Source organism: Accipiter gentilis, unplaced genomic scaffold, assembly GCF_929443795.1.
Source record: "Accipiter gentilis unplaced genomic scaffold, bAccGen1.1, whole genome shotgun sequence".
NCBI lineage: Eukaryota > Metazoa > Chordata > Aves > Accipitriformes > Accipitridae > Astur > Astur gentilis.
The window spans coordinates 723,916-747,034 of record NW_026061048.1 but is presented as its reverse complement, the minus strand read 5'-3'; the positions used below and the strand labels follow the sequence as shown (position 1 = coordinate 747,034).

The 23,119-nt window shown below is 51.4% G+C and overlaps 2 long non-coding RNA genes across 2 annotated transcripts; one reads left to right on the top strand and one right to left on the bottom strand.

Moving 5' to 3' along the window:
* Positions 1–930: 930 nt before the first annotated feature.
* LOC126037333 (uncharacterized) lies at positions 931–1,662 on the bottom strand. Its single transcript, XR_007505621.1, has 2 exons — positions 1,583–1,662; positions 931–1,312 (listed from the first exon to the last, which is right to left on the bottom strand). It is a non-coding gene; the product is annotated as an uncharacterized LOC126037333 (long non-coding RNA).
* Positions 1,663–19,023: 17,361 nt separating this feature from the next.
* LOC126037337 (uncharacterized) lies at positions 19,024–20,663 on the top strand. Its single transcript, XR_007505625.1, has 3 exons — positions 19,024–19,207; positions 19,715–19,832; positions 20,494–20,663. It is a non-coding gene; the product is annotated as an uncharacterized LOC126037337 (long non-coding RNA).
* Positions 20,664–23,119: the final 2,456 nt, after the last annotated feature.

Here is a 23,119-nt window from a genome sequence, read left to right as displayed (position 1 = left end):
ACTCTGCCATCTGCACCGCTGTGGCTGGGACTGGGCAGTGCTGCACATCCCAAAGGCCACCAAGTCACACCCGTGTCCCTGCTGCTTTGCCGGGAGCTTCTGCGATGCGAGCGATAGTCTGGGGGCTGATCTCTTGGACTGCAGCTACTCTGTCCCTGACCGGCAGCTGGCCAGGAGGGTTGTGTCCAGGGTGGAATTCCACCTCTCTGACGAGAACCTGGCCAAGGATGCTTTCCTCCTGAAACATGTCCAGAAGAACAAGATGGGCTTCGTCAGCATCAAACCGCTGACGTCCTTGAAGAAGGTAGGCAGCGTGTTGCGTTGGCCAGCCGAGGTGGGAAGTGGCCTCCATGTGGAGGATGCCTGGGTGTCTGGGTGTGCTCTGGCTGTCTGCCATGGCCAAAACACTGCTGTGTTATCAACAGCTTTCTAGCTACCAGTACAGAGCACAGCACTACGAGGGCTGCTGTGGGGTAAAGGAACTCCAACTCAGCCAGTTCCAATACAGAAGGAAAGTGGAGGAACAACAGAGGGGGCAGCCCAGGGACACAGAGCCCCAGGTCTCATCTGGCCGCTCCTGTGACCCTACAGTGTATTCAAAATCAAATACCTGAAGTGCTCCCTTAGATGCAGTTTACAGCCAGGGGACAAGAAGGTGGCAGTTCTGCATTTTGCAGCTCCCAGGCTGATGGCAGAGCCAAAGCGAAAAAACACAAACCCCAAACCAAACCAACCAAGAGAGGTAAAACTGGAGCGCAGGGAGCAAATGCTTTTCTTTCACCTTAGGCCAACTGCTTGGATGCTTTCTATGCTGCCCTGCCACAGAGGGCATCCCTCCCGTACCAGTAAGAGACATAAGAGTGAATTAAAGCCAGGACCCCAAACCACACCAAAAACCTGGTCGTGATGAAGAAGAAAGTGGAGAATGCATCAAATATAACAGAAAATTTATTTTGGACATTCCCAGTTTACATTTGGAAAAAAGAGGAAAAAAAAAAAGAGGAGGAATTGGGTATTAAATGAAGAGCACTGAATGATAAAGCAGTAGCAGTCCCTCTACCACTACAAACCCACACCCCCACACGCACGTACGCACACAGACTTAACACCACCAAACTCCCCGTGACTGTGACGTTCCCCTCAGCTTGCTGGTCTAGAGATACTGAATGCCTGAAGCACACCAAGGATAACTGAAAACATCTGCATGGCTTTAATGGGAATCCTCCAACTGAAACAAAGCGCTTTCTCCCTCTGTCTGCGTTGGCACATCCCTGAGTCACGCTCTCACTCCTCTCCTTCAAAGTCAAGATTCCTAAACGTGAAAAGCGGGAGTGGGGAAAGGCGAAGGGAAGAGAAAAAGAGGGAGAGCATCATCAGTGGAAGACCTGCCAGCTGCTGCTGACGTTGCCCTGTTCGGGGGACCACCCCAGCAGAGAGGAGCTGGTTTGCATGCCACGGTCCTCCCTGCCTGTTCCCAGGGACAGGCCGTTTGCTCAGCCTTGCCGGCCAAAGCGTGGGAAAAGCGTAGGTGTGCGCCGTAGCTTGCAGAGGAGCACGGTCATGTTCACGTGCAATCCTTTACCTTTTTCCTCCCTGGATTCAAAGGGTTTCTGTCTTCAAAGTGAGAGCCTTCCATACGGTCATTTGTGACATTTCATCCAGGGCAACAATCTCAGAAGGATCAGTCCTGCAATAAATATTTTACATAGCAATCCGTGATTATGGGAACTGATGCCACCAAGGGCATTAGCATCAGCAAGAGGAACAGCGGAGCCCCGAGAATCAAAGCTCCGCATAAGCGTGGGAGGTTTTGCTGGATGAGGAGTTTTGGGAGGCAAGCTGGGGAGCTGCAGAGCAACAGCTCTGTGCAAAGGCTCTTGCTGGGGCTTAGCCCCGGTCCGGGTTCCTAAGCCACTGCTGGTACAGATCACGCCTGCAACTCCTCATGTGTAAGTATGAGGATCTCCAGCTACCGTAAAGGCACTGATGAGGCAAGGTTTGGGGGTCAAACGCGAGTGCTGCAGCCACTCTGCTTGGGGTCAGAGCCCTGCAATTGCCTCCTGCAGCCCTGCCCCCGAATTTTATTTTCCCACCAAGCTGCCTGCTGGTTTCTGTGGGATGCCCCACAAAGAGGCAAGTGGAGAAAACTCTGCCAAACACCTTCAAGCTAATCTTGCCGGGGCTTTACCCGTCACTGCTTTGCTTTGGGATATCCACGTCACTGGTCTTCCCCACGTTCAGCTGAACTGAACTTGCAGCAGCAGCAGCTTCCATCACGCTCCTGGACTCCTGATGTAAAAAAGGGACAAATCACGTTCTCTGTCTTTGATCAAAGTGGAGATAAGCTGAATGCCCAGCACAAACTTAGCAGTCTGCCCTCCGCTTCTGCCCCTTGGCAGCTATAGGTATTAGTGCAGCAGGGGAGAAACCGTTCACTCCAAAGATTTCGGGGCAGGGGGGTTGTGTGTTCAAAACACGATTATGAGCAAGTCTTGCCAGCAGCAGCAGCCGCAGCAGCATCTAATAATAATCATCATAATGATAATGACCTTTGTGAAAAACGACTCGTTTTAAAAATTACACCTGTATTCAAGCGTTCAGCTCACTGCTACTTGAGGAAACAAAGGTTACAGAAGTTACAGGCTATTGGGATCTATTTCGATTGAGTGCTGATCTTCCCCCAACGTTTCCAGACAAGCTGTAAGAGAAACAGGCAATCTCACAGACACACGGAGATGTCCAGCCCCGAGGACACAGCAAGCCTTACCTCTTCTTCTCCGGCTCATTTCTGGCATCGTCCAACTTCTTCTTCCTTTCTGGCATAAGGTCATCCAGAAAGCTGAGCTCTCACTTTGAGAAGCAGAAATCCATCGCTTTCCGGACAAAGACGAGAGCCAAAACCTTCACGAATAAGAGGGAAGATGCGGTGAGCTCAGAGACGATGCCACCTCTCACTCCAACGCTGCAAACACCCCGCTGCCGAGCGGTGGCAGCTCTTACCATCATGGGAAAGATGATGGCGACACGGGACACCTTGATGGTCCAGAGCAGGACGAGGCAGGTCAGCTGGATCGCCGTGAAGAAATGAACCTTTCGCAAGGGCACGTGCCGCAGGTAGATGAAATCCGGCTGGTGTTTCGCTGGCATCCAAAACAGCTTCAAACGATCAAAGAACTGTGAAATAAAAGGGAAAGGTTGCCACCTTGGGACTGCGGCAAGTTGCTGGCCCTCTCGAGACATGGAGGCACTTTGCAGCATCTCGCTTGCCGTCAGAAATCCTGGATCCCACCGCGTTCCTCCTGGGAGCAGCACCCATTTTCCCTTCGCTCCATCTAGCAACCGGCTTGCCCCTGAGAGCTGCCCACCAAACGGCAACTATTCCATGCCATTCCATTATTAGCATTTCTCGGCCCACTGAATCCCCCCAGCGAGGATTTCCACCAGTGGTAGAAACTGCCTTCCCTTTGCACTGAATTCCCCCGCTTTTCACGTAACCAAACACTGACCTGCCCTAAACCCTGCAACAGAGAGCGCTGAACTTGCCTGGTCCTCCCAGCCCTATATACCTCCTGTGCCTCCAGCAATCTTTTTCTTACACAAAAGAGTTTCATTGCTTGCTCTGCGAGAAGTTTTTCCCATGCCACTGCTTTTTTCCCTGCTGCTACGGAGACAAAATACCAGGGAGCTGACATGCTGCACGCTGTAAAACAGTCCGTACCTGAATTCCTCTGAGCAACGACACACCCATGTAGAGAAAGACGCCATAAAGCACAGGCATTGGTATAAACTGGGGGGGGGGGGAAGAAAAAAAAAAGAAAGAATGCAATCGTTTCTTTTTCTGTATTGCATTTTCAGTATTACCACCCTCTTCCACAGGCACTGCCTAAAATTGCTTGAAGCTTTCCAGCTTCCATTCAGGCTTAGAGATGGGTCAGATTTTAACCATTTTTTTGCCATTTTGTGCGCACGAGTGAGCTAAGGCTCTGCTTTAGGCTGAACTTGGGAGTTACCTCTCCTCAGAATAATCCTATTTTCCAGAAAGGTTGGAGGAAAATAGGTGATTTCACCCATGCTACCCTATGCCGCATTCTCTGGCGGTAGAAGAAACACTTCTGCCTATTCTTGGGGCAACAGGCAAAGGCCACAGGCCTCCTTTTAGCCTAGAGACGAGATTACTTTGTGGGAGGAACGTGCAAGGAAGACCACGGGGATGACCTCAGTGTGTTTAGCTCCTGGGAACGGCTGCTCCCGGGCATTTGGGGAGCAAATTGCAGCCACTAAAGGGCTGCCTGTTTGAAAGACAGCAGATGTGCTGGTCTGAATATGCTCAACTGTAACCCATAAACATGGGTGGGCCTGAAAGACACCCAAAAATTCAAGCAGTTGCGTTGCTCGCTCACCTCGAGCACACCAAACGGGGGCCTGAAGGGCTGCAAAGCCTAACTGAGGCTGATTCCCACCGTGGGTCAAGCCCCAAGGGTTAGGATCACCTCCTTCTCCTCCGCTCCACAACTAACTACTCAGGCCTGCAGAGAAGGGACTGTTTGTCTGTAACATCCAACAAGCTCGCGGTTGTTGGGTGGTTTGCATTTTCCTCTCACCTTTAACACAGAAGTGAAGAAGACAGAGCAGCCCATGAGCACAAAGATCAGCAAGCCAGTGACTCTCTGCTCTCGTATCCCCAGAAACTTGGGTTGTTCTCCTGGAGCTGAGCAGTCAGACTCTACTTTGAGGCTATTCACGTGGGTGATGGACAGGACGGTCTCGCAGCCACAAACCAGGGCAGCCCCATCACAGAGCACACCCCGAGCATCACGGCCACCACAAAAAGGTCCAGGTGGTACCCGCATCCTTTCTGCAGGCAGGAAAACAAGAAACAGAGCATCCCATAGCACAAGAGCAAGGATAACGTCGCAAGTCAGACTCAAACCCTGCTCGAGCACAAGTCAACTTCTTCAGAATTCAAAACAAGAAATGGAAACAAGGAAGGGTGTATGCAGGATTTGCACAAGCACCTGGCATGAAAATTTGGCAGGAGTTCAGACACAAGGGATACGCAGAGCTTGTGCGATACATACTTCTCCAAAAAAAAAAAACCAACCCACAACCCAAAAGCACCAAACCATTTTTTCCACTTACAAAGAAAATTCTACCACTTGCGAGGAAGGTGTGACTCTGAGTTATCCCTGGCAGCGCATCAAAACAATTCATTCCCCACACCTGCTGCTGCTGCCATTTTAAAACAAAAACGCAGTTCTCTATTGCTCCAAGATTAATTTGCTCTCCCAAAAGGTTGCTCATCTATACTGCCCTGTCACTTGCTCCCTGCATCATCGTTAATCCCGGAGAGCATCCTGCCACGCAGCCTGACCTTGTCCCAAACCAATGCCTTCAGAAAGCATCGGGAATAAGAGCTTCTCCCCAGACCTGCAGCCCAGAAGGGGCTGGGGTCATCTCTCGCAGGCCCTTACCTTCAGCTTGTGCTCCTTCCTGTTCACAATAACGGCACTGATCTGCTGGTCCATGAATATCAAGATGGTGCAGAGCAGAGCTGGGACGAGCGCAGCCAACACCGTCCACCAAGGGATGGGTCCTATGGGGTTGATGAACCACCCGCGGTCGTCTCTGGTAGGCTGCAACAAAGCCCACACATCAGCATCGTCTCCCAGCCCAGGCACTCCACTGGCTTTCATTTTCCCCTCCCTCCTTGTGTCAGAGCACCTCCCAGCCCTGGCTTCATGTCCCCCTCTCCCGGGGGCTTCAGCAGTGCCAGTCTCCTCTTTGCAAGCACCTCTAGATACTTCCCCTGTAGGTATCTAGTTTTGGGGCCATCTTCTCGTTTCCAGGAGGAAGCAAGGCACTTGGAGGTGGAAGAGGAGATGGTCACACCACCAGCATCTCCTCCAGACTCAGCCCTGCCCTGCCCCGGCATCACCTTGTGGCACCCCCACGTGCCAAAACACCCCGTTACCTTGAACGCATGGGGGACCTGGAGCTTCGGCGATGGGATCCCAACCACAAAGTCAAGGAGCACCATGATGACGATGGTGAGGAAAACAGCAAAGTCGCTCACTGTGGACCGTACCTGGGGCGAGAAACCAGAGGTGAGAGGGGCATGGCAAACAGGGCCCTAAGGTGAGATGCAAGAGTTGCAGACATCCACAACATTAAGGCTGCTTAACCAAATCCCACCACCCCTCTGAGCACATGCAGCCTGATCCCTTGCTTAGCTACTGCTGCTGTGTTTGTCCCTGTGAGATCTGGGGTCAGACAATAAAAAAAGCTTAACTAGGCCGACAAGGGTTGGTTTAAGTCAAAACCTAAAAATAATATTAAAATTAAGAAAAGAGATGTCTGCCACTACAGCTACATTCACAGCTACAATGGCAACAAGGCACTGAGGCATCCTTTAGTCCTCAAAAGGAAGCTCCTCATTCGAATCTACTTTCCGCTCGTGCACATAATGCGCAGAAGGTTGGGGGAAAAAAATAAACCGAAAACCCCAACCCCAAAACTTTTGGAATCCTGACTTCCTACTACCTGAGGAGAAAAAAAATAAAAAAAAATCAAACCCCAAAAATCTTCAATCTGGGGCAGGTCACAAGGCATGTGGGAAACGGTACGATGATTTTGCACTCATGGAAATGAGTGCGGGACATCCAAGCTCTTGGAGAGCTTGGCCTGCAAGGCCAACATTTCCCAGCTTGACCAAGGCAGGGCAAATACTGCTTAGTGCTCCAGGAAAGCCATTTTGGGAAACGAGTGTGGAGATGGACGCTGGCCACCTCCTTCTACTTACTCTGGTTGGAAAGCAGCGGCTGGTTTTAAACTTCTTCAAGAAGCTTGACAGGGCAAAGGTGGCGAAGAAGAGGATGCAGCACCAGAGGAAGACGTCAGGGGTATAGGGGCCGTCGCGTCCACAGGCAGGTCCTTGAAACTCCCCACGCAAATACCGACATTCCTGGAGAAACAGAGCGTCAGGACACAAAGGCAGTGCACGTGCGGCAGGGAAACCTCGCATAGCTAGGGGGTTTTGAGGATCTTGGTCCAAGATCCACGACCCTGTAACTGCTCCTGCCAATGGAGATTTATATTTAATGAGCAGCAGCAGCTGAACAAGTGACACATCGAACTACACAGCGGATAAATGAGATGTGAGGAGACACCATACGCTAGTAACACATTACAAGAAACACTCATCCAGGTGACACTCTCCCATCAGTTGCTTGCATTCATAGCATTGTGTTTCCTTAACTGCATCTGGCTTCAGTCCTGACATCTTCCCGCAAAAAACAACATGCCAGGCTCTCCCAACCCTGTGAAGAAAACCTCATCAGCTTTCCTAACTAAAAAGTAATTCTTTTAAATATTATTTTTAAACCTGAAAAGGACTAGGATTCACAGGACTAGCGTCATTACATTCACTTCACAGTCCTCCTCAAAATGGGAGGACAAAAGATAATTGACATGATAAACGCCACAGTTACAGACGTTCCTTCCTGGGGGTGCAGTTCGCACACCTAGGAGCTCATGCATGCACGAATGGGTGACGCCAGGCAGCAGCCTTCTTACGTGCCTCTGACCTCAGGAAGAAACAGGTAACATGAATACTTTTACTCCATTTGCATCCTGAGGACCAGAGATGAAGCCCAAGATTTGCCTAGATGACACAGTCAGTTCCTTTAAGGGATGAAATTGTTCGTTTGAGTTTGGCTTCAAGGACTCCCACAGCTGGCGATTAACTAAGAGGTATGCTACAGCGAGGAGCCCGACACACAGACTGCAGGACAACTCATCACGCCAGGCCTCTGAGCTTGCAGTTCTCCGCAGGGCCCGGTGCTGCCTGAGCAGGTGGATGGACTTCCCAGTTCCAGAAATACAAGCTCGTGAATCAAACCCTCCTCAAGCACGCAGGCAAAACTGGCTGCGCTTTAGCGAAGCAAACCAACAACGAGGCTTCCTTTGTTTGGGTGCCTCCTGTCTGACGATGCTCTGGGCTACTTTCTCTTCCTGGCAGCAACAGGAGTAAGTTGCTCTCATACCTACCAGCTTCTGACAGAGAAAGAGGATGATCTCGTTCTTGCCTGCTAGGACCAGGGGTGGCAATAACGCAGTCTGCCGAGACTGGAAGGGGATGCCTTGGAGGCGGAAACACGCGGGTGTTCATTACTCCTGGGCACTCGGAATCACGGGAGGAGATGATGCCGAAGGGCCTGATCCGATTCACAAACTGACGCACCTTAGGACTGAAAAGGCTTCTCCTTCCACTAACTTACTTTTCTCTGCAACAACAGCCTCAGGAGAGTAACTTCTCCGTAACCCTTTACACTACAGCAACTACAATACTTAATCCTAATGTACCTTACAAGAAAACTACTGCGGTCTTCTCTACTAGAGGGCCAACGCTGCTGCGCCTGTAAGGAGCGCTTTACGTTTTATTAACCTTTTGAAACAACGCACTAGCTTTCCTTGCAATCGCATTACGTGGGCTTCCTGGGACTTTATATATGCACGTTCGTTTTCTCTGGCTAAATCAGATTTGGAACGCAGGGGTGGCCATCTGAAAACACTGCAAAACATTCTTTTTACATACATCAGTTCTCTGGTGAAGGCAACAACTGAGGAGGATCTTCAGCTAATGTAAAACTGCGAAGCTCAGAGGAGTCGTACTCCAGCTAAAGATCTGCGCACTACTGGGCAGGAATGTCAAATTAAGCAATGCCCAACAGATACAAGTCATTGGACCTTTTCTTTTACAAGTAGGAAAGAAAGGGTACACAGAAAGATAGTGGTCTGTAGAAAATGCATGTAAATCATCAAGATTTCCGAGGATTACTCGAATCGCTTCCTGGAGAGGCCAAAACAAGAAAGGAAGGAAGAATATTAACAAGATAGCCACAATCCCACCGCCAAGTACAGTTTTCAGGCTTGGGAAAAAAAAATAACATTACAGTTTGCAGGAGTCATGGAAGAGTAGGTTCCAGATATTTTGCTTTTCCTCCTCCCCTTCTTCCCCCTGCTCCCTCCCATCACCTTAGAGCACGCTGCCCTAACAGATTCACAGAAACTGAAGTGAACGAATATCTTAACCCTGAATTAACATAGAAGCAATACTATGGAGAGTGGAGGTGTGCTTTTAAATTTAACAAGTTCTACATTTAAGAAGCCTCCTCCTTGCCAGCACAACACATGCAGTATTGACCTGTTTCAAAAATAAACATATTCCCCTTTTTCGGAATATTGACCCAATTCAGTTACAAAGGAACTGTAATTCAGCCCCAACAAACTCCTGCTTTATAAACGGGAAACTTTTTCTAGGAATACCTTTCAGTATTTTCAAAATTGAAACAGAAAGAGAAATTAACCAATAATTTTCTGTATCAGTTACAATCAGCACATTTTCTTCAATAATATTTGCAATGCTACTACTGTACTCTGAAGATTTGTTTCAACTTAACTGACAGGAGCATTTTTAAGCAGGCAGTATATTGGTCTCATTTCCTCGGGAACGGCAGGGGCTTTCTTCTGTCTCAGGAAGAAGATGACAACAACAGAACTCATCAGCTGTCACCAAGCTTGGCCACAAAGTAATGGCGTCATTAAAAGAACGTCCCCTGGCTTCCACAGCTTCCCAACTATTAACTACATCTTTTGTAAGCCAGCTTCTCAAAAGTTGTTCACTGCCAGGTATCGGCCAACAATAAAATGCACAGGGAGAGAAAGTCTCAAAGGAAAGCTGAACCCATTCAGAAGTAAACAAATGTCGCACAAGTGTCACTTGGAAATAAGGAAATAGGGTGGAGTGTAAGGAATTACAGCATGCAAGTGTTCTCTGGTATATGGTCTGGCAGGCAGCCATTCTCATATCCTCCACATTCAGGGGCCCCAGCCAGAACTCGGTCAGAGATGAGAACTCTCCTTCCTCTTCAGAAAGGCCCTCTCCTCGCTTAATATGGAACAAGTTAATGAAAGGAGTTACACAGCGCGCCACAGCAGAAGGACAGATATCACCCACCCAAGACTCACGCTGTGGTCATGAAGCCTTCATGAATCACCAGGGACACAAAAGTACGATTCAGGAAGGGACGCTGAAGAGGGTGGAAAGAATGGAAGAAAGCAAGGGGCGATGACAGGCTGCCAAACTCAAACAAATGCAGTGCTCTCTGTACCATCAGGAGATCAAACACCTGCAGGCTGCTCAGAAACGTACGCACACTACTGGCAGCGCTGTCCAAAGGGATTACGCTGAGGGAAAGAGCTTGGTCACAGACAAGAGCAACATTTCAAGCATCTTCTGAACACCACACGACACCACAAGACAGACAACACACCTTCCTCTCCAAAATCAACACAGAGAACAAAACAAGGAGGAAGGTTAATCCTCCTAGATCTGACGCTATTCCAGCAGAATGCTAATAAGCAAAGCTAAAGAAACAACTGCGTTTCAATTCATCCCAAAATAAAGTCATGCAGCAGAATTTCAAAGACTCGGCCTACTTCTCCAAAGGAAAAAGGAGACTAGTGTGGCACGAGATTTAATGCAGCTTCAGGTCTGGAGACAGCCTAATTGGCGTGGTGTTCATAGCACAGTCTCTTCAATTCTGCAGCAGCTAACAACAGTCACTTCCAGAGTAAAGCCAGGCCCTGGCAATGCCTGTGCACATCTCATTGCCAAAGCAAATTCACTCACACTCATAAAACCACTCTCTAGGCAGAGGCTTGAGTCATTGCCTATGGCATTTTAGCCCTGCTGCAACCTCACTGGCATGAAAACAGCCCTTTCGGGATGCCACGACACTGTTCTGTTCCTCTGATGCAGGGATACTTTCCTGGCTCAAAAGGATCTCAGTCCTAGTTTCTGCACGGGTGCCACCACCTGAAAAGAGACTTAACCTCAACAGTTCAGAACATTTTCCAAAAGCCTCTGAGGGCATCAACCTTGAACTGCTGTCTGATGATGATCACAGCCTTGCAACAACATACACAGGGAGCCAGATTATGCTGAGCCACGGCTTTTTTATTAATACTCATGAATACTATCATTATTCATTTTTTATCAGAGGCTGAGACACCAACAACAACTCATAAAGTTTCAGACCAAGTTTGAGCCCTACAGAACACTCCTTCAGCAGGACCCAATCTAGAGGCACCTGCTTAAAAATACAACCCTTAAACCTAAGCAGCTCCAGCTCCTTTTTCAGAGCACCTCAAACTTCTGGAATTATTACAGATCGCAGCCTCCAGCAATTCCCAGTCCCCTCTCAAACTAAAAGCTCCAGAGCTCCTCGACTGAGCTGGTCAAGGTTTTGCCCACTCACAGAAGCACTTGCCCATCATCTCTGTCTGCCTGCCTGACTAGCAGACACAAGCAGATTCCTCCAGGGCAATACCCTCAGGGAAAGTCTCTTTTTCACTTCTAAAGGACCATCCTCCTCACTTGTTTTACATCTTCCCCAGCTGACCAGGCTGCTCAGCACCCTGTGCTTTAGTTACTTTGCTGGCTGCTAACTCAAACTTCCCATTGCAGCCTTACCACACAACTGTTACCTCCCACAACCTTCCTATTCATTGTCCCCTGCACACCCAAAGGCCGCTTTCCTTTCTCTGCCTTGCATGCCAGCAGTACCACAGACTAAAACACTCTCCCTTCACTCTCCTTTCTCAGGCTTGACACTACAGTGCCTTCTAGAAACTGAGAGCAGCAGTTATCCTGAAAGGCCTGCTCAGCCCCTCTGCCTGCAGCAGAGACACGCTCTTCTTTCCAAACAACAGGACAGGTTTGTCACAAAGACGTCGGAAAGAGGAGTGGCAGCGCAAGGGGAACCTCGTGAAAGAAAAAATCCCAAGAGCACAACAAACAACTGCTGCCACTGAGAGTTTCCAAAGACTCTTTCCACATCCACACTTGAGCGCCAGATTGCCAGGCCAGCAAAAGGCACATTGCTACCAGCAGACAGCCCAAGAAAGAAGGACATACTTTGCGTACAGAGCTCCACGGCTGTGCTGGTTTTGACTGGCAGAGAGTTAATTTTCCCCACAGTAGCTTGCACGGGGCTACGTTTTGGATTTGTGCTGAAAGCAGTGCTTACACAGCATCAAGGCCTTTTCTGCCCCTCACCCCACCCCACCAGGGAGTCGGCTGCGGGTGCACAAGAAGCTGGGGGGGGCACAAAACTGGGACAGCTGACCCCAACTGACCCAAGGGATATTCCAGACCACAGGATGTCACGCTCAGCAATATAACTGGGGGAAGAAGGAGGAAGGGGGGACATGCCCAAGTAACTGTTAGGCGTGATGGAACCCTGCTTTCCTGCAAACTAAACACCTGCCAGACAATGGGAAGCAGTGACTGAATTCCTGACTTTGCTTTGCTCGCGTGCACAGCTTTTACTTGTTAAACCATCTTTATCCCAACACGCGAGTTGATTCACCCTTCCGATCCTCTCCCTCCTCCCACTGCGGGGCAGCGAGCGAGCGGCCGTGCAGGGCTTAGCTGCCGGCTGGGGTTAAACCACTACAGAGGCTCGAGAGCTTCTCAGCTGAACGCTTTAAACAACATTTCAAAACACCGTCAGTAAAACCAGCCTCTTTTCCCACTGAAGCACGAAACCCACCCACGGCACTGGAACAGGAGCGCTTTTTACAGCTCCCATTACTCCCATTACACTCCCGTGCAAGCGCAGTAGCCCCTCGGAAGCGACCGCTTTCACGGTCAGTGAAAGAGGGCAGGAAAAGAGCAGCCCCCCCAGTCCCGTCCGAATTGAGGGTCTCCTAGGAACCTAGGAACCTCCTGGTTTCAGGCAACCGACAGGTAGGTACCTGCTGTCGAGGACGTCCTCCGTTCTCCCAGCCGAGGGAAGGAAGCAGCAGAGCCAACGGGACGCGACTGCTCTGGAAACGCCACTGCCGACCTCCCTGAAGCTCCCTCCAGGGCCTCTTGCCCCAGGGGCTGCCAAGAACGCCCGGGCAGGACTGTGTCGCAGCCCGCCACCCACGCCAGGCTGGGAGGGAGGGAGGGAGGGAGACCCCCGGCGGCTGCGGGTCCCTTCCCTGCGGGGACAGCCGGCAGAAACTCCTTTCTCTCCACACACAGCCGCACGTCTCCGCGGTGCCCGCCGGCCTCCGCCGGACAGCCACCAGCGGCAGGCAGTCCCCTGCTGCCCCCGCAGCCCCGGGGGCGGCAGGGAGGGGCCGGGGCTGGCCGGGCCTGCGGGGGGAAGGCCGGGACCCGGCGCCCCGGCCTGCCGCGAGGGGAGATGCCGCCACCGCCGCCGCCGCCGCCTCAGCCCCGCTGCCGGCCTGCGAGGCCCCCGGGCAGCCCCGGCGCTGGCGACCGCCGGGCAGCCCACCGCTCCGCGGACGGGGAGGAGCCCCCGCCACGGCCACCGGCCCCGCCGCGCCCGCCGCCCGCCCTTGCCTCAGGCGGGGCCGGGCCGGGGCTGCGGCCGGGGCGGAGCCGAGGGCAGCCGAGCGCAACCGAGAGGAACCGAGCCCAGCCGAGAGGAGCCGAGCCCAGACGAAGAGATGAGCCGAACCGAGCCGAGGGGAGTCGAGCCCAGCCGAAGGGAGCCGAGCCCAGCCGAAGGGAGCCGAACAGAAACGAGATGAGCCGAAGGGAGCCGAGCCCGGCCCGGGCGCCCCCCCCCCCCTCTGCTCCAGCTCCCCACGCTGCTCTGCACTGGCTGCTGCTGCTGCTGCGCTGCAGAGGCAGCTGCATTTTGGGGCTTGGAGCGCTTGGGGTTCCAGCGTGAGCCCGAAGCATCAGAGGAGTTGGCCTGTACCTCGTGGCAGGTCTTGCAGCTGCTTTCAGGGGGGTCTGGGCTCTGCCCAGGCCTCTCGAGTCAACGTTGACTCTGGTGCCTAATGACAGTCTGCTGGCAGTGGCCCTGGTAGCTCAGCCCTTTCTCTCCCCAGTTGCGATGATGTCAGCAAAAAAGGACCGTGGTGGTTTCAGCCCAGCCGGCGACCAAGCACCACGAGGCTGCTCGCTCGCTCACTCCCCCGTGGCTTTGTCCCCGCGGCAGCTGCAGCTGCAGCAGGATCGCGCCGCTTTCCATCCCCAGCGTGCGGGGCAGGGCTGCCCAAACGGAGCCCGAGCGGTCGCGGCCCGCGGGCCGAGACCAGCGGAGAGCCGCCAGGGAAACCGCCACCTCCGTCCATCGCACGGACGGGAGCCGCAGCAGCCGGAGAACGCTCCCGAGTCGTGCCGCTCCCAGGGCAAGCCCAGGCACCGCTTCACGCGTGGGACGGGACGTGCCGTCCCGAGAGCGGGGCTAGCGGTCAGGATGCTGACCAAGCAGGAGCTCTCCTTCGGCGGGTCCCGGGACATCCCCGCTGAGCTCAGCCGAACCCTCCTCGCTGGGCAGCAGCTGGCAGGACAAAGAAACCCGGGTGGGCGCAGGACAGAGACACGGCGAGAGCGACCTGCCCTTCCCGGGAAAGAGGAGTCAGCCACGGCTCTCCCGGGACTGATGCCCCATGCCCACCCGTGCCTTTGCACCAAACAGGCTGGAAAAGGTCCCTGGCTGCCGACCCCAAACGCGCTCCCCCGCAGGAGCTCCCCGGACCCTGCTCGGGGCACCAGGGCTGGGCTCAGGAAGGAGTTTTTTCCCCCGGGCAGATTGGCACAGCTCCCGGGGGCAGTTTCCCCTTCCTCTGCAGCACTGAGCACAGCCCCTTGCCGGGGTCCTCGGGGCCATTTCTGGCCAGCGAGTCCCTGCTGTTGCAGGAGCAGGAGTCCAGCTGTGCCCTCCAGCCCTCTGCCTCTCTTGGCAGGGGAACCTCACGCACCTCCACGTCTCCAGGTCACCTGCAAAACAAGGAGCCTCAAGGAAGCCGACTTTGCCCTGGTGCTTTTAAGCTGGCACACTGCCGTGGGGAGAAGAGAAAGCCGGGGGGTGTCTTATCTATCTATCTATCTATCGATCTATCAATCTATCATCTATCTATCCCTGCTGGGAGGGAATGAAGATGAGGGAGCCAGGCTCTTCTCAAGAGTGCCCAGTGAGAGCACCAGCGGCAACAGGCACAAATTAAAACACATGATATGCTCCAGCTGCACATGAGAAAACAACTTTTTCCTGTCGACGTGGTCAAACACTGGCACAGGTTGCCCAGGGAGTTTGCGGAGTCTCCGTCCTTGGCGATGTTCAAAACCCAAGGGCACATTGTCCCGGGCAACCTGCTCTAGGTGAGCCTGCTTGAGCAGGCGGGTTGGACCAGAGGAACTCTACAGGTCCCTTCCAACCTCCACCCTCCTGTGTGAGTCCGTGCTTTGGTTTCACTCCTAAAGCACCTGAACTCAGCCCTGATGCCTGCGGGAAAGGATGCTGGGACAAGGCAAGATCCCAGACTCCTCCCCGAGGACTCGTCACAAAACCCCATCTACCTACTCCAGAATATCGTATGGCAGACACACTCAGAAGAGAGAAAAGATCCTTTTATTGCAAACATCAACTGCGGCGGGGGGCGGGCCTGGGAGTCACAGGGCTTCAGCCAGTAACAGGGAAATGGCACCTACAAGGACAGAGTCAGAGAGCACTGATAAACCCATGAAGGCAGGAATAGGCATGACTCGCTTCCCCTTTCTTTGGGGAACACCGTTGACAAGGAATTGTTCATAGCCCAGAAGAGAGAGCTATGGCTGGCATCAACCAGGGGACGGCTCTGGCGCCTTATCCCCACGGGAAATGCCCTTAGAGACCTGCATGCGTGCACAGATGCACAGGGCCCCTGTGCCACGCAGCAGGGCTCGATGGGGAGCCCCTGGGGAGCGGCCATGGAGTTATTTCCAAGCCCCGCGCAGCACCGTCCCTTGCCAGCAGGTCAGACTTGCAGCAGCGCTGAGAGTTGGGAAAGATGGGCAGCAGAGCCTGGTACACACCTGGGCTTCCTGAACTGCTGGACCTTCCTGCTTCTTTTAAGTCCCCATCTCTTTCTCTCTTCCTTCTTTTCTTTTCTCGCTGGCATTCCTCCTCCTCTGCCCAGGTCTGTTTTCTCTTTCTTTTCTTTCCGTTTTCCTTTTCCTGGGGGGAGCCTGCAAACCTTTTCATCCCACAGTATGATCAGGTAGGTAAAGCCAGGATCAACTAGAATCAGTTCTTGATTTACCCAAAGCTGACTCATTTTACCTTCTTTCCTCTGAAACGCTCTTTAGTCCTTCTGTGCATCCCAGGGAGTCTACTGTGGTCCCTGGGGTGGCTGGAGCCAAAGCAATGGGTGCCTACAACAGAAATGTCAGAGTCAGCAGGTGGCAAGGGACACCCTGGAGTAGCAGGCGACTCTTTGGCAAAATGCTGCCTTAGCCCTACAGAGAAGATCCCTTTGGCTGGTTTGCATTAGCCCTTTCTTCCAAAGGCCTCACTTTGGAACACAGGATTCACACGGGTGTGTGACACTCGGTTTGTTTCTGGCAGCTCAACAAACACAGGGATACCGTGTCTTGGGTAGGAGGGTAGCTCCTGATGGAGCTGCCATACCTCTGCCGTTTCGGACTCCAGCACCGCGTCTCCCCCAGCTTCTTTGAGGACGTCCAGCACAGAGGCAGGTGGTGTGTGCAGCAAGGCCTCTGCCTGGTGGTCCTTGACTGCTCTGCCTGCAGGGCCACTTTGCTCTTCCAAAGGCAGGTCTAGAAAGGAAAAGCACGTGCAGCAAATTGACTCCTTGGAAGTAAAGCACACCTAAAGCAAAAGCCACCCAAAGCCCTACACCAGCTGTCTTCTCGACATTGAGGTTTCTGTTACCCCAAGCCCCAGCCTGTGACAGCCCTCAGTTCCTCCTCGTACCTGTGGCTCTGTCCATGGGTGCTGGCGACTCCCTGGCTGATGGACAGGAGCGGCCAGCCATCTCCTCCACAAAGATGTCGCCGCAGTTTTCAATGAGAAACGCCACCAGCATGTTCACCTGTACACATCAAACCCTCAGTCTCAACTCAGGTGCCTGAAAATGTGTCACGCAGCCTTTCCCACTCCCGACCCTTGCCTCTGCGCAGGAGGCTGTGGTTGTGGGGCTGCTCTTGCAGGCAGCCACCCCACCAGCATTTGCTCAAGAGAGGAGGCAGCCAGGGCCCTCTGAGCAGCCAAGCTCGGATGGGCCGGCAAGGCTGCAGCCGCCTGCTCGGTACAGCGCACCTTCTCAGTCACCGCCAGCATGGCCTCGAGGGGGAGCAGGTCCTCGCGAGGTGGGCTCAGCAGATTTGGCCCAAGGCAGATGGCCAGGTTGCTGGCGGTCATTCTGCTGCTGGAGGCGTTGTGGCCGATGTGCTGGAGGAGGGCCAGCAGCCGCTTGAGGAGGAGGAGATTGGCTCCAGGCAACTTCTCGGCCACCCTGAGGGAACAGGAGGAACTCAACGTTAATAGAGAAGATGCTGCCCACAGCCATCCCTGAAGCTTGCCCAACGCAGGTGGGTTGCGCAGCTTTCCGGGTGCTCTCAGCCAGCGGTCAGTGCTCCTGCACTTCAGGAAGGAAGCACAGCGTTGCTGCCCAGCTCCTCATTTCACCCAAGCCCAGGCAAGGGAAGGCTCCCTCTCCATGCCCTTTCCCCTGAAATCTAAGCCCACCCCAGCAAAAGCAAGCTGTCAGAAGACACATCTGTTTAAGGAGACTGTCCCTCCTCAGGCAAGTCCTAGGCGTCAAACAGGAACATCACATCATAAGAGCAAAGAACTGCAAAACTTATGAAGATTTACTAGGTAATCACTTGACTACACTCTTGTAATTATCTCCCCAGTTACCCTTTGCCTCTTGTTTCAACCATAATGTTAATGCATGATCATTTATCAAATCTCACTTAGACAGTCATCTAGCAGCAAACCAGTTTTCATCGAAGGTACAAAATACTAAAACCATAAAAGTTTGAACAAACCACATGAAATGTATGGACATATGCTATCAAGTTCAGTTATACACGTTCGATTTCCAAAGTTCTTCCCCAAAACTATTACCGGGAGTCGCTTATCTCGCACAGTTTCTGTCGGGTTGAAGTTCCCCCGCTTCGAATTAAAGGTCCAGTGTTCTTTTCTTCTACAGCACATGCCCAAGGCGGGGGGTGGGGGGGGGGTGGGTAAGTCTTTTGGTCGTGAACTGAGTCGGTGGTCTGATCTGCCCCCGCTGCCTTTACCTTTCCTCCGGTTATCCAAGATTTTTGCTGACTTTGTGCCTGTTAGCAATTTTTCAACTTCTCGGCACCTCCTGGTGTAATAAGTAATTATAGGTAATTTGCTGATCAAAGAAGTTAAGCAAGGGAAACGAACTTGTTACACCAGATGTGAGAATATCCTGTTTTGACAAGAAAAACTTAACTACAATGTTATTTACTGCCGTGAGAACGGAACCTTACAGTCTAGCAGTTGTTTAAAAAAAAATGATATTGGGCTGCAGTATTCTGATACCATGACAACCTATATTCTTGTTTAAATTTATGTAAAATATGTAAGCTTTTGATATACCTTGTGAATTTACCAAAAGTGAGCATAAATCCTGAGGAAGTCATGATTACGGAAGAAGGCGAGGGATGTACTGAAGATGGGAGACCGACCTCGGTGAAAATAAGAGACTGCTCAGCTTGCCTAATTTTGCGAGCCTTGGTGGAGCTGCGACTCCCCGGCCGCCCAGCGCGCTGCTTTGTTTTCCTACCTTAATAAATACATAGTGAATACAATTTGAACTCGATTTGTTTCAATTCAAATAGAACACTATAAAAGAAGCTGTCTTGTTTTTCACGGCGCGCGTTGTGGTAGAGCAGAAGCTCCCCGCGTGCCCAGCACTGTTTGCTTGCCTTTATTCATTTAATAAATTGTTAACTTTGTTTGGAATCCTGTTTGGGACTAAATTAATTTATAATAGTTACTCCTTTGGAATCCAGTAAGATGAAGGCTTGCTGCACCTCTGCTGAGAGAAGCCTCTTGACTGAGGTGAGCACCATTGCAGCCCTTCGCTGCTCTTCTCGGCATCTGCTCCCTCCCTCTTTCGGGTTTGGGTTTTTTTTTTCGTTTGTGTGTTTGTGGCAGGGTTTGAGGGGCCGCAGGGCCGGCTCCTGGGAGAAGCTGCTCGAAGCTCCCCCGGCTCGGAGCCGGCCCCGCCTCTGGCCCAGGCCGAGCCCCTCAGCGACGGCGGTAGCGCCTCTGGGAGAAGAGATTTCCGAAGGGGAACGCCCCGTGAGGGAGTCGGGGGAGTGGGACGTGAGAGGAAGCCCTCTGCGGATCCCGAGGTCAGGGAAGGAGGAGGAGCGGGGGAGGAGGGGATGCCCCCGCAGCCCGCGGGGAGGCGGCAGGCTGTCCCCCCCAGCCCGTGGAGGGGAGCGGGGGAGCGGATGTCCCGCAAAATGGCCGCGGCTCCCGCGCTGGAGCAGTCTGTGACGGCAGGACTGCACCCTGTCTGTGGAAGGGACCCGCGCTGGAGGAGTCTGTGAGGAACTGCAGCCCGCGGGAAGGACCCACGCTGGAGAAGTTGGGGAAGGGCTGTCTCCCGCGGGAGGGAGGGAGGGAGGGAGCCCAGGGCGGAGCAGGGGCCGAGCGCGGAGTCCTCCTCCCCCTGAGCAGGAAGGAGCGGCAGAGACAAGGGGTGAGGAACCGACCCCAGCCCCCGTCCCCGTCCCCTGTTCCCCTGCGCCGCCGGGGGGAGGAGGTGGAGAGAACGGGGAGTGGAGTTGAGGCGGGAAGGCGGGAGGGCTCCCCGGGGGGAAGCTGTTCTCAGGCTGGGTTTTGCTTCCTCGTAGCCTTGTTGTGACTTGATGGGTAGCAGATTACAGGGATTTGGTTTCTTCCCCAGGTTGAGCCTGTCTTAAGTGGGGAGTGACCCCTCCCTGTCCTTCAACTTGATGAGCTGTAAAGCAGGTATTCTGTTCTTGAGCGGTGGGGGGGGGGGGGGGGGAGGGATGAGATCTGACTGAAGGGTGCTAATTGTACTTTGTCAGTGGAGCTAGACTTGCAGATGAGGATGGGTTCTCTGAATGACATGCAAGAGGCGCCTGGCGACTCTTGGAAAGAAATGTACAAAGACCATCCCTAGAAATACTTTGGCATTTGAACGTCTGCTGGGAAAAGTTGATATTTCAGCAGAGAAGAAGTATGTTTTTTGGATGCGAGTCCTTCAGTGATCTCTCAAGTCTGTAATTTAAGCACTAAGAAACTCAACGATTAATATTGTATGGATTTGGTACTTTGTTTTGTGGTTCGTTCTTTGGCTTGAAATACAGCCACGCCACTACATGCTAAGCTCTAAGTTAACGTGGAGAGGATGGTTTTTACCGAGATGTGAAAACTCCCTGTTCTGAAACCACATCTTTTTATGGGAAGCATTGTGGTCTTGGGCTTGGAATGAGCTGAAAGGTAGTGCTTATTTCCACTTGGAGCTTTATTTTGGGTTTTCAGGCTTAATCCCAAACTGGTGGTGATGCAAAGGTGAAAAGTTCAGAGAGCATCTTTGTTTTGCAGACTGCTGAGAGGCTGGACAGTAGGCCTGGGAATGTGTTTTGCTGACTGTCTGGTTTTGCAGGGTCTAAATGACAGAACTGCTTGTGGAACACCGTTATCGGTGGGCTGACCGGCAACCTCAAGGAAAGGCCAAAGCCGAGGATCCTCAGTGACCCTAGACCTCCTGAAGAAAGCTCAGCGGATGAACTACCAGCAGTGGACAGTCCTGAGGCATTGGTGAAAACATCTTTCAGGTCTGGCGGATATGAGCTTACTTTGTTTATCCTCGAGAGGATATGTTTTTAAGATTAAGTCTGCAGTGTGGGTTTGGTGGGAGAAATCAGTCCCGAAGGATTCCGCAGTGCTGCGTATCTGTACTGAACAAGAGTGAAAACAGAGGTCCATAAATAATACTGGCTGGACTTGTCCTTTACTTCTCCAACCTCATTAGCCTTCCTGAAAGATGAAGAACTAGACAGATATAAAGTCTGTAAGTAGTCAAAATGGTCAGGAAAGACAGCTCATTCTAGGAAGATGTCTTTGAAGGTTGGCACTGTTTCTTCTGAAAGTGGTGTAGTGATGAAGACTTGTGCTTTAGGTCAGATGATGCGCTTTATTGATGCGAGGGAGGGCTAATCCTTTTCCTGTTGATGTGATGTCTTGAGAACTGTCTAGCATTAAAATTTATTTTGCCAAGGAGAAGGATTCTGGCCAGGGGCTTGCAAGTAAGCGGTCGCTGCTGTTGTAAAGTGTGTGATAGATCCTACCTCTTATTTAATCATGTGGACATACAGTTGTCCGATGTTTATGGAGGCATGTCTTCTGAAAATGATTTTCTCAAAGTGAGGTAAACTGGAGAAGCTGCGTGATCTTTGACCAAAATGTGAAAATCGGCGTGCCCAGCAAAAGCGGAGTGAGTGGCAGAATTTATTTTTTCCAAGTGTTTTTCGAGCCTTTTTTTGGTCGTTGTTGAAAACCTATGCTCTACTTTTATAGTAAACACACATGTGTGCAAGCATGAAATGGTTTTTGCTTTGGATAAATTTCTCTTGACTACAGTGATTTTGATTATACCTCAGTCTGTCAAACTTATTTCAGTCTTTGGTTAAGTGTGATTTTGAAGGCGCTGAAGTTCAAGTCGTTGTATTAGGTGGTAATTTCAGATACCTTGTTTATACTGCTTGACATTTAAAAACACATTACCACAAAGTGCGTTTGTCAGTCTATATAAATGAATCCTGTAATTCCCTGGGGCGTTTTCATCCTTTAATATTTCCATTGAAATGATTCAGGACAAGTGTTTCAGAACCTTTGATGGTTTTATGGTTTTCTGGTGAGGCGTGGTATTGAATGGCTTTTAAACACTTTGTGTCTCTGGTATTTAAAATGTGTAATTTCAAGAGCTCTAACTCTTTTTCAGCTTTCACTTCTCATACCAGATTCTGGGTATCTGCAGTCCTTAGGTTGCCGTCGTCACGATAATTTCAACCTTTTTATATGCCAAAATAATGTCGGAGCGTTTCAAGTGGCATGATTTGATCATGTGAGTAGAGGTGACTCTTGGAAGCAGTGAGCTTGTACATAGCATGAAGGGTTGGAAAATGTAATTAAGCAAAATAGTTTTGCTCATGCAGTTTAAATGTCTTTATAAACATTACCAAACCTTTGTATTTCAGCAGTAGAGCAATTACTGTACAGTGTGGCATTTTTGGAGGCTTTTATAGATGGGAATCCAAACAAATTGTTGTTACAAAGTAGATTTTAATTGTCTAGTTTCATAATGAAAGGAAGCCCCGTGCACGCTTGAGCTGTGCAGGGGAGTGGAAGAGAAGAGGGTATGTTGCAATTACTGTCTAAAGACACGAGAAAATAGAAACACTGTGGTGTTTTTACTGAGTTTGGGATCTTGTTGATATTATGGTGCAAACTGGGGCTTAGGAGGCAGTAGCATTGGCTGCATGTTTGATTCCTCAAGGTCTTCTGTGGGTGGTGATCTTCAAGTGCTTCCGTGACAGAGTTTGCCTGGTGTGTCTGAGGGTAAGTGATTGCCTGGCAAGCATGGGCTTTCCTTGTTTCTTGTTTACTAGACGCTAGTGGAAGATCTTGCTACCCTGTTGCCTTTTGGGGACTGAAATGTGCTTTCCAAGTTGTCCAGTTCAGCATGTCTTAATTGGGAATCTGTTGGCTGAATCTCAGGGGGTGCGTGGGGCCACGTTGGGCTTGCATGAACTGATTTTACAGAGAGAAAAACCAGGCCTTGCTTTCGAACGTGACTGCTACGAACTGTAAAATGCAGCGACTCCCTTACTAGTTCTGATTGACTGCTGTTGGAGCAGTGTATGGCAAAACTATCCCTTCCATACACAGCTAGAGAGAGAATGCCTCTCCAGTGTCAAAGGAGTGACGCTTGCTTGTGATTGCGTATCTGTTTATGTGAATACATACAAGCAGCATGAAATCCCAGCTGCCACCTCTTGTATTAGATCTTGTTTTCTACTGTGCGGTACTTATTGTTCGATAGCTTGGAATATTCGGAGGAGATCTATGTTTGATTTTGTTCTGCTTCCAGATCTGAGCTTGAAACGCATTTAAACATGGAAGGAGGAACGTGACTATTTCAATCATTTCGGTTGTACTTTTCCTGCGGTAATAATCCATCTTTAAGATGTAAAGCAAAACCCAAATGAAACGAACCCCCTCTCTATACC